The following is a 7,639-nucleotide window of genomic DNA, read 5'->3' on the forward strand; positions in this document are numbered from 1 at the left end:
CACGGAGGAGGCGATGCCGAGGTCGTCCCCAACAACGCCGAGCTCGGTTTCCAGGAGCCCGAGCATGCGGTTGCCTTCATCGACGGGGGCGCTTACACACCCTGCTCGCGCCGTGGCATCAAGGTCATGCGGCGCGAAGTGTGCTCGGCAACCCCGAGCGAGGAGGCCACAAGACCCCTGAGGTGGTCGGATGCTCCGATCACGTTCAGCATGGCAGATCACCCCGTCAGTACTGCAGCCGTGGGACGGCTACCTCTGGTTGTGTCTCCCACTATCTGCAATGTTAAGGTCGGCAGAGTGCTGATCGACGGTGGTGCCGGCCTCAACCTCCTCTCCAAGGAGGCTTTTGAGAAGCTGCAAGTATCTTCCCGACGCCTAAGGCCGTCACTCCCTTTCTGTGGAGTAACTCCCGGGCATTCCCTACCCCTCGGGCAGGTTGAGTTGCCTGTCACATTTGGGAGTCGGGACAACTTCCGCACGGAGTGCGTCCTCTTCGATGTTGCGGAGCTCCCTCTCCCCTACAACGCCATCCTCGGGCGTCCGGCGCTTACCAAGTTCATGATGGCCGTGCATTATGCATACCTTACGGTTAAGATGCCCGGCCCCGCAGGCTCTATCTCCGTGGTCGCCGACTCCCGCGGCGCCGTCTCCTGCGCCGAACAATCATACATGGCTCTGGTCTCAGCACAGGCCGAGGTTGATGGCTCTTCAGGGGGCCCGGGACCCTCTTCATCCAGACCCCGACTCGCCGCCGACACCTCTGTTCCAACGAAGGAGGTCGAGGTGGGCGAAGGCGCTACCCAGGTTGTCCGAATCGGCAGCGACCTGGGCAGCAAATAGGAAAGCGCGCTCGTCGCCTTCCTCCGGGCTAACGTGGACGTGTTTGCCTGGCAACCGTCCGACATGCCCGGGATCCCTAGGGAGGTGATCGAGCATCACTTGGCTGTGCGTCCGGACGCCCGCCCGGTGAAGCAGAAGGTCCGGCGGCAGGCGCCAGAGCGCCAGGAGTTTATCCGCGAGCAGGTCCGCAAGCTCCTCGACGCCGGATTCATCCGAGAAGTCCTCCACCCCGACTGGCTAGCAAACCCAGTCATCGTCCCGAAGGCCAACGGCAAGCTTCGCATGTGCGTGGACTACACCGACCTTAACAAGGCTTGTCCTAAAGATCCCTTCCCCTTACCTCGCATTGATCAAATCGTAGATTCAACTGCGGGATGTGATCTTTTGTGCTTCCTAGATGCAAACTCTGGGTATCACCAGATTTGCATGGCCGTAGGGGACGAGGAAAAAACTGCTTTTACTACCCCGGTGGGGACTTATTGCTACATGTCAATGCCTTTCGGCCTGCGCAACGCTGGATCATCCTTCCAGCGCGCCATTCGTATCACTCTTAACTCGCAGGTTGGCCGCAACGTCGAGGCCTACATCGACGATCTCGTGGTCAAAACCCGAGACCGCGCCACCCTGCTCGAGGACCTTGCCGAGACTTTCAACAGTCTCCGCTCTACCCGCCTCAAGCTCAACCCGGAGAAATGTGTCTTCGGGGTGCGGCGGGCAAGCTCCTTGGTTTCTTGGTCTCTGGCCGAGGGATCGAGGTCAATCCAGAGAAGATCCGGGCCATCGAGCAGATGCGACCCCCGGTTCGACTCAAGGAAGTCCAGCGCCTCGCCGGCTGCATGGCCGCCCTCGGGCGCTTCATCTCCAAGCTCGGGGAATGAGGGCTCCCCCTCTTCAAGCTTCTGAAGAAATCCGGTCATTTTGACTGGACGCCGGAGGCCGAGCAGGCCTTCCGCGACTTAAAGAAGTACCTTACTTCGCCACCCGTGTTGGTGGCTCCCTCTCAAGGTGAGCCCCTGCTGCTTTACGTTTCAGCCACTCCTCAGGTTGTGAGCGTAGTATTGGTGGTGGAGCGAGACGAGTGTTCAGGGCCGGGTGCTGGGTCCCAGCTCCCAGAGGCCCCCGACCACTCACCTGTCCTCGTGGCTCCCCCGGAGCGAGGGGTCGAGCCCGAGCACACTGCTCTTCCCAGCCAAGGAATCGAGCTCGAATGCCCGGCCAACCCCGACCATACCGCCGACCCTGGGGGCTGTGGCAGCCCCCCGGGTGGGGCCACCATCCGGGCCCGCCGGGTACAGCGACCGGTGTACTTCGTCAGCGAGGTCCTCCGGGAGGCCAAGACAAGGTATCCCCAAGCTCAAAAGCTGCTCTATGCCGTGCTCATCGCCTCCCGGAAGCTGCGCCACTACTTCCAGGCGCACAAAGTCTCGGTGGTTACCACTTATCCACTGGGACCCATTCTCCGGAACCGGGAAGGCACCGGGCGCGTTGTCAAATGGGCAGTAGAGCTGGCGGAGTTCGACCTACACTTCGTCAGTCGCCAGGCAATTAAAAGCCAGGCACTCTCCGACTTCTTGGCAGAGTGGACGCCCGTCCCCTGCGTCGTCCCAGAAGAGGTTTCTGCCTATCCCGGGCACGACGCGCCCGGGTACTGGGTCATGCACTTCGACGGCTCCCTCTCGCTGAAAGGCGCAGGGGCCGGAGTGGTTCTCACCTCCCCAACGGGTGAAGAGCTCCGGTACGTCGTACAGTTGCAATTCCGCGCATCCAACAACATGGCGGAGTATGAAGGTCTCATCGCCGGCCTCCGAGCTGCGGTGGGGCTCGGGATTCGTCGCCTCCTGGTCAAAGGGGACTCCCAACTGGTCGTCAACCAGGTGTCCAAGGAGTACCAGTGCACGGATCCTCAAATGGCGGCGTACGTGGCTGCAGTCAGAAAGCTCGAGAGACGCTTCGACGGCCTCGAATTGCGGCATATCTCTCGCCGCGACAATGCTCCGGCCGACGAGCTCTCTCGCCTGGCCTCATCACGTGCGCGCGTCCCTGCCGGAGTCTTTGAAGAAAGACTCGCACGGCCTTCCGTCCTGCCTGCCGAACAGGATGAAGGGGAAACCTTGAACTCAATTCAGGGGACCCCGGCGGTGCCCTCAGTGGGAAGCCCCGTCAGGGCGCCGCCGTCCGACGAGTGCGCTGTGCTCGCCGAATGTTCTCAAGATGCCTCGTGGATGTCCGACATCCGAGGGTACTTGAAAGAAAAGTTCCTACCCGAGGATGAGGCGTCTGCCGAAAGGGTTGCTCGGCAGTCCAAACGCTATGCCATTGTGGATGGGGATCTCTACCGACGTAGCGCAGGAGGTATCCTCCTGAAATGCATCTCTCGGGCAGAAGGCGGCGATCTTCTCGCTGAGGTCCACGAGGGCGAGTGCGGTGGCCATTCATCGTTCCGCACGCTGGTCGGGAAAGCCTTCCGGCAAGGTTTCTACTGGCCTACAGCTCTCCAGGATGGTTCCGAGCTGGTTCGGCGCTGCAGGGCATGCCAGTTCCATGCAAAGCAGATTCACCAGCCAGCTCAGGCTCTCCATACCATTCCCCTGTCATGGCCTTTCGCGGTCTGGGGTTTGGACATTCTGGGTCCATTCCCCCGAGCAGTCGGGGGCTATGCATACCTATATGTCGCTATCGACAAATTCACCAAGTGGCCGGAGGCGGTCCCAGTCATCAAGGTGACCAAAAACACGGCGCTCCAGTTTATCCGCGGCATCACTAGCCGCTTTGGCGTCCCGAACCGAATCATCACCGACAACGGCACCCAGTTCACAAGTGCCTTGTTCGGCGACTATTGCGAAGATCTCGGCATCAAGCTCTGCTTCGCTTCCGTCGCTCATCCTCGGAGTAACGGGCAGGTTGAGCGCGCCAACGCGGAGATACTGAAGGGCCTCAAAACCCGGACCTATAACGTGCTCGCTCAGCACGGGAAGGGATGGGTGGACGAGCTGCCAGCCGTGCTATGGGCCAATCGGACTACGCCAAGCCGCGCTACCGGGGAAACTCCTTTCTTCCTCGTCTACGGCGCCGAAGCAGTCCTCCCCTCCGAGCTCACTCTGGGCTCCCCTCGAGTGCATGCATACTCTGAGGGTGAGCAGGAGCATCAAAGGCGCGACGACGTAGACTACCTGGAGGAGCGCCGGCGGCGTGCTGCTGTCCGGGCGGCTCGGTACCAGCAGAGTCTGCGGCGTTATCATCTGCGCCATGTCCGGGCCCGGTCTCTCGAGGTGGGGGACCTAGTTCTCCGACGCATCCAGTCGCGCGAAGGAATGAATAAGTTGTCCCCTGTGTGGGAAGGTCCCTTCACCGTGATCGCGGTCCCCCGGGCAGGTTCTTTCAGGTTGGCGACGGAGGAAGGACAGCCACTCCCGAATCCGTGGAACATCGAGCATCTTCGACGCTTCTACCCGTAGATGGTCGTGCTCGCGGTTCAGGTTAGTAAGGCCGGGGGCTTCTCCCCGCCCGAGCAGTCTGAAGGCTTCGCCCCATGGGGTAAGTCGATGTCACCCAACCTTGTAAATATTGCACATTAAGTTTTTCAATAAGCAATCGCTATATCAAAATACTTTTTCTGGATTCCGTATGTTTAATATGTCTGGTGAGGAGCTCGGTTGTGCGAGAAAAAGTTCGCTCTCTCTTTTTTCCCGCTGACAAAAGAATCCCGATCGGTATGCATGCGAGCAGTCGCCGCTGACCTACGTCCGGTATGGTAGGCTGTGGTGTTCGGTGTCGTGGCAGGCTCCCGGGCACTACCAAGTTTCGGGGTGCTCTGGGTAATCCAATCGCTCGAGCTGCTCGAGTAGTCCGGAGCTCGGGCCCTCGGAGCGGGCTGTCGGTGCTCGGTCTGGTCTGTCATACCCGGACGCCACCGAACCATAGGACCTCTAGGTTATGCCTCTGTCCGCTCTTGTTCGCCGGCTTGGGTATTCGAGAGGTCTCGGGTCAAAAACGAGAACAGTCTATAGCAAGTACCGCACTAACAGAGCACACCAGACAAAGAAATTCTATATTCTCTCTCAAGTCACAGGCTGGCAATCACAAGCAGTTCGGCCGCGAGGGCTTCAATGCCCCGGTCTCTGGTCGGCCCCAAGGGTCTTCGGGTGGTCCTACCACTTAGGCTTGGGTGGTCGAGGCCACCCGACCCTAGGAGCCTCGTATGCCTCTGGGCCCTCGGGCGCTCCGTTGAAAGAATCAAGTCCCCGGGCCCCCGAGCTCGGAAGCACACCCCTCCTGGATCGGTTGGCCGGAAGGCCGACAGCTGTCCGGTGAGTGGTTATATTCAGACAAGTCTGCTTTCAGTAAATTTATGTTCCCGAGTCATTCTCGGGGGCTCTCGCGCTTTAATCTGTTCGGCGAGGTGGTCTCCTTGCACGCAAAAACCCTGCCGCGTGTCTACTTTTTCCCAGAACGACATAGCGGTTTGTAGAAAGGAGTACCGTGCTTGCGATAATGTCTGACCGAAGCCCTTCGTGGTCGTCGTGGTGTTCGGTCTGCTTTTATGGACCCCGAGCACTACCGAGTCCTCGGGTACCCTGGGTAATCCTATCGCTCGAGCTACTCGGGTAGTCCGGAGCTCAGGTCTCGGGGGCAGGCTGTCAGTGCTCGGTCCGGCCCGTTTCAAGCCCGGGCACCACCGGACCGCGAGGACTCTTGGTCACATTCTCGCCCGCACACGTCTCCCTTCTACTAACTGAGTGGTCGCAAAGTGAAAAAGTGTTCATTAGGCACGGCGTGTTCCGAGCAGGATCGATCTATCTCCCGGGCAAGGGAGTCTGTGTCTTCGTTTCTTAACCTAGGCAGTGCGGACTCGCGAGAGCTTGAGGGCTGGCTGCGCCAACGCCAGCGACCGGAACAACTTCATTTCTCGGGGATGGGAAGGTCGGGAACGGCCCGACTGAGTACTCCCCGGGACTTCCAGGCAGAGCACCAGAAGAAACATCAAACACACAGAGAAATTGGAGTTGCGAGCCCAAGGAAAAGCTGCCATTATATTCACAAGACATATACAAGGCGTTTTCTAAGGGTTCACTCCTAATATTCACTCCTACATCTACAACAAAAGAAAAGAGGGCACAGAAGGCCTAGTCGGCGGCAGAGGCGTCGGCTGAATCCTCCGAGTCGTCCCCGGGGGCTGGCGGCGGCGGCACCTCTCGCCTGAAGCCGGCCGCCACCACGGAGGCGGTACTCCTAACCGCTGCCCGGGCGGCCTCCTCCTCAGCCTCGACTACTCCCTCCCGCGCCGGCTCCAATGGGAAGTTCGGGTCCCTACTTCGGTAGCAGGCCAGGACGTGCTCGGCCACGGCACGTGCCAAGCCACGTCCCTCCCGGGCGGCAAGTTCCTGAACTGCCCAGGGCAGGGTCTCGAGGCGCTCGCAGACCTGCTGCAGCCCCAACACTTGTCGCGCGGGGCCGTCGCCCTTCTTGTCGTCGACAAGCCGTCCGAGACCACCCTTCTCCACGGCCCGTCGCATCCGCCGGAGGATGTCCTCCAGCATATGCTCAAGGTTGACCCGCGAGACAAAGGCGGTCTCGAGCTTCTCCTTGGCGGCCCGCAGCTGTGCCTCGAGTCCCTGGTCCCTGGCCGGACCAGAAGAACCGCCAGCTGCGGCGGGGACGGCAGCCTGCTTCGCCTTGGCCACCATCTCGGACAAGGCGCGCTCACGGGCGGCCAGTTCCGCCTCGTGCTTCGCATTCTCTTCCGCCCTGGTAGCCGCGGCGGCCACCGCAGCAGCAGCTTCGCCCTCTCGGCGACTCAGTTCGCCTTCTCGGCGACTCAGCTCATTCTCCCGCCGGGCCAGCACTTCCTCCTGCTGGACCACCGAATCCTCCCGGGCACCGAGTTCAGACGCCGACAGCTCGTTGTCTACTTCCCGGATGGAGACTTCCTCTTCCCAGCGCTTGATTTCTTCTCTGATCTTCCGGAGTTCGTCTTCCCAGCGCTGGAGGTCGGCGCGCGTCTTCTCGGTCGTGCCCTCCCGGCGGGTCAGCTCGGCTTGCCGCTCCTCCGCAGCCTGCTCCCGGGCTGCGACTGCCACCTCCCTCTCCTGCGCCTGCCCCATCCTGGCAAGGGCCTCGGCAGCTTGCTGCCTCGACGCCTCGGCCAAGCGGGCGGCGTCTTCTCGTTCCCGCGCGGCTTCTGCCCGCGCGGTCTTCAGAGTTTCTCGTTCCCGCGCGGCTTCCGCGCGGATGTCTTCTAGGAGCTTCTGCTCCCGCGCGGCTGCCGCACGGGCCTCCTCCTGGGCGCCCGCCAGCTGCGCCTTCTCCAGTGCCAGGCGGGCGCGCTCGGCCTCGAGCTCCCCCTCCTTGGCGTTCACCACTGCGCCCAGCCGCCCAACCGCTACTTGAACGCCTTCAATGGCGGCCAGGAAAAGATCGGCGGGCTGACCGGGCACCGGTGGGGCCCAGGCTTCTCCGCAGAGTGCCTCCAGGGGGGCCGAGCTCTCCGCAGGGCCTTGCACCGCCATCCGCCCCGGGCTCTGCCTGCCCGGGGTAGGCTCCGCCGGAGCCAAGGTCTCGGACGGCGGCCGCGTTCCCGCATCGGCCGCCCTGTCCACCGGCCCCGGCAGAACATCCGCCTCCACCGTTATCCGCCCCGGGCTCTCCGCGCCCGGGGTAGGTTCCGCCGGCACCCTTCTTTCGGCTGCCACCTCCGCCTCTCTCCCAGGGGCCGCCACGTCGATTGGCACCTCCGCCGATCTATGCCGGCCTCCGCCGTCGCAGCAGGCAGGCTCGGCTCTGGCTCCGGCGCCTGCTCTCT

The sequence above is a fragment of the Phragmites australis genome, chromosome 13 (genome assembly GCF_958298935.1).
Source record: "Phragmites australis chromosome 13, lpPhrAust1.1, whole genome shotgun sequence".
Classification (NCBI taxonomy): Eukaryota; Viridiplantae; Streptophyta; class Magnoliopsida; order Poales; family Poaceae; genus Phragmites; species Phragmites australis.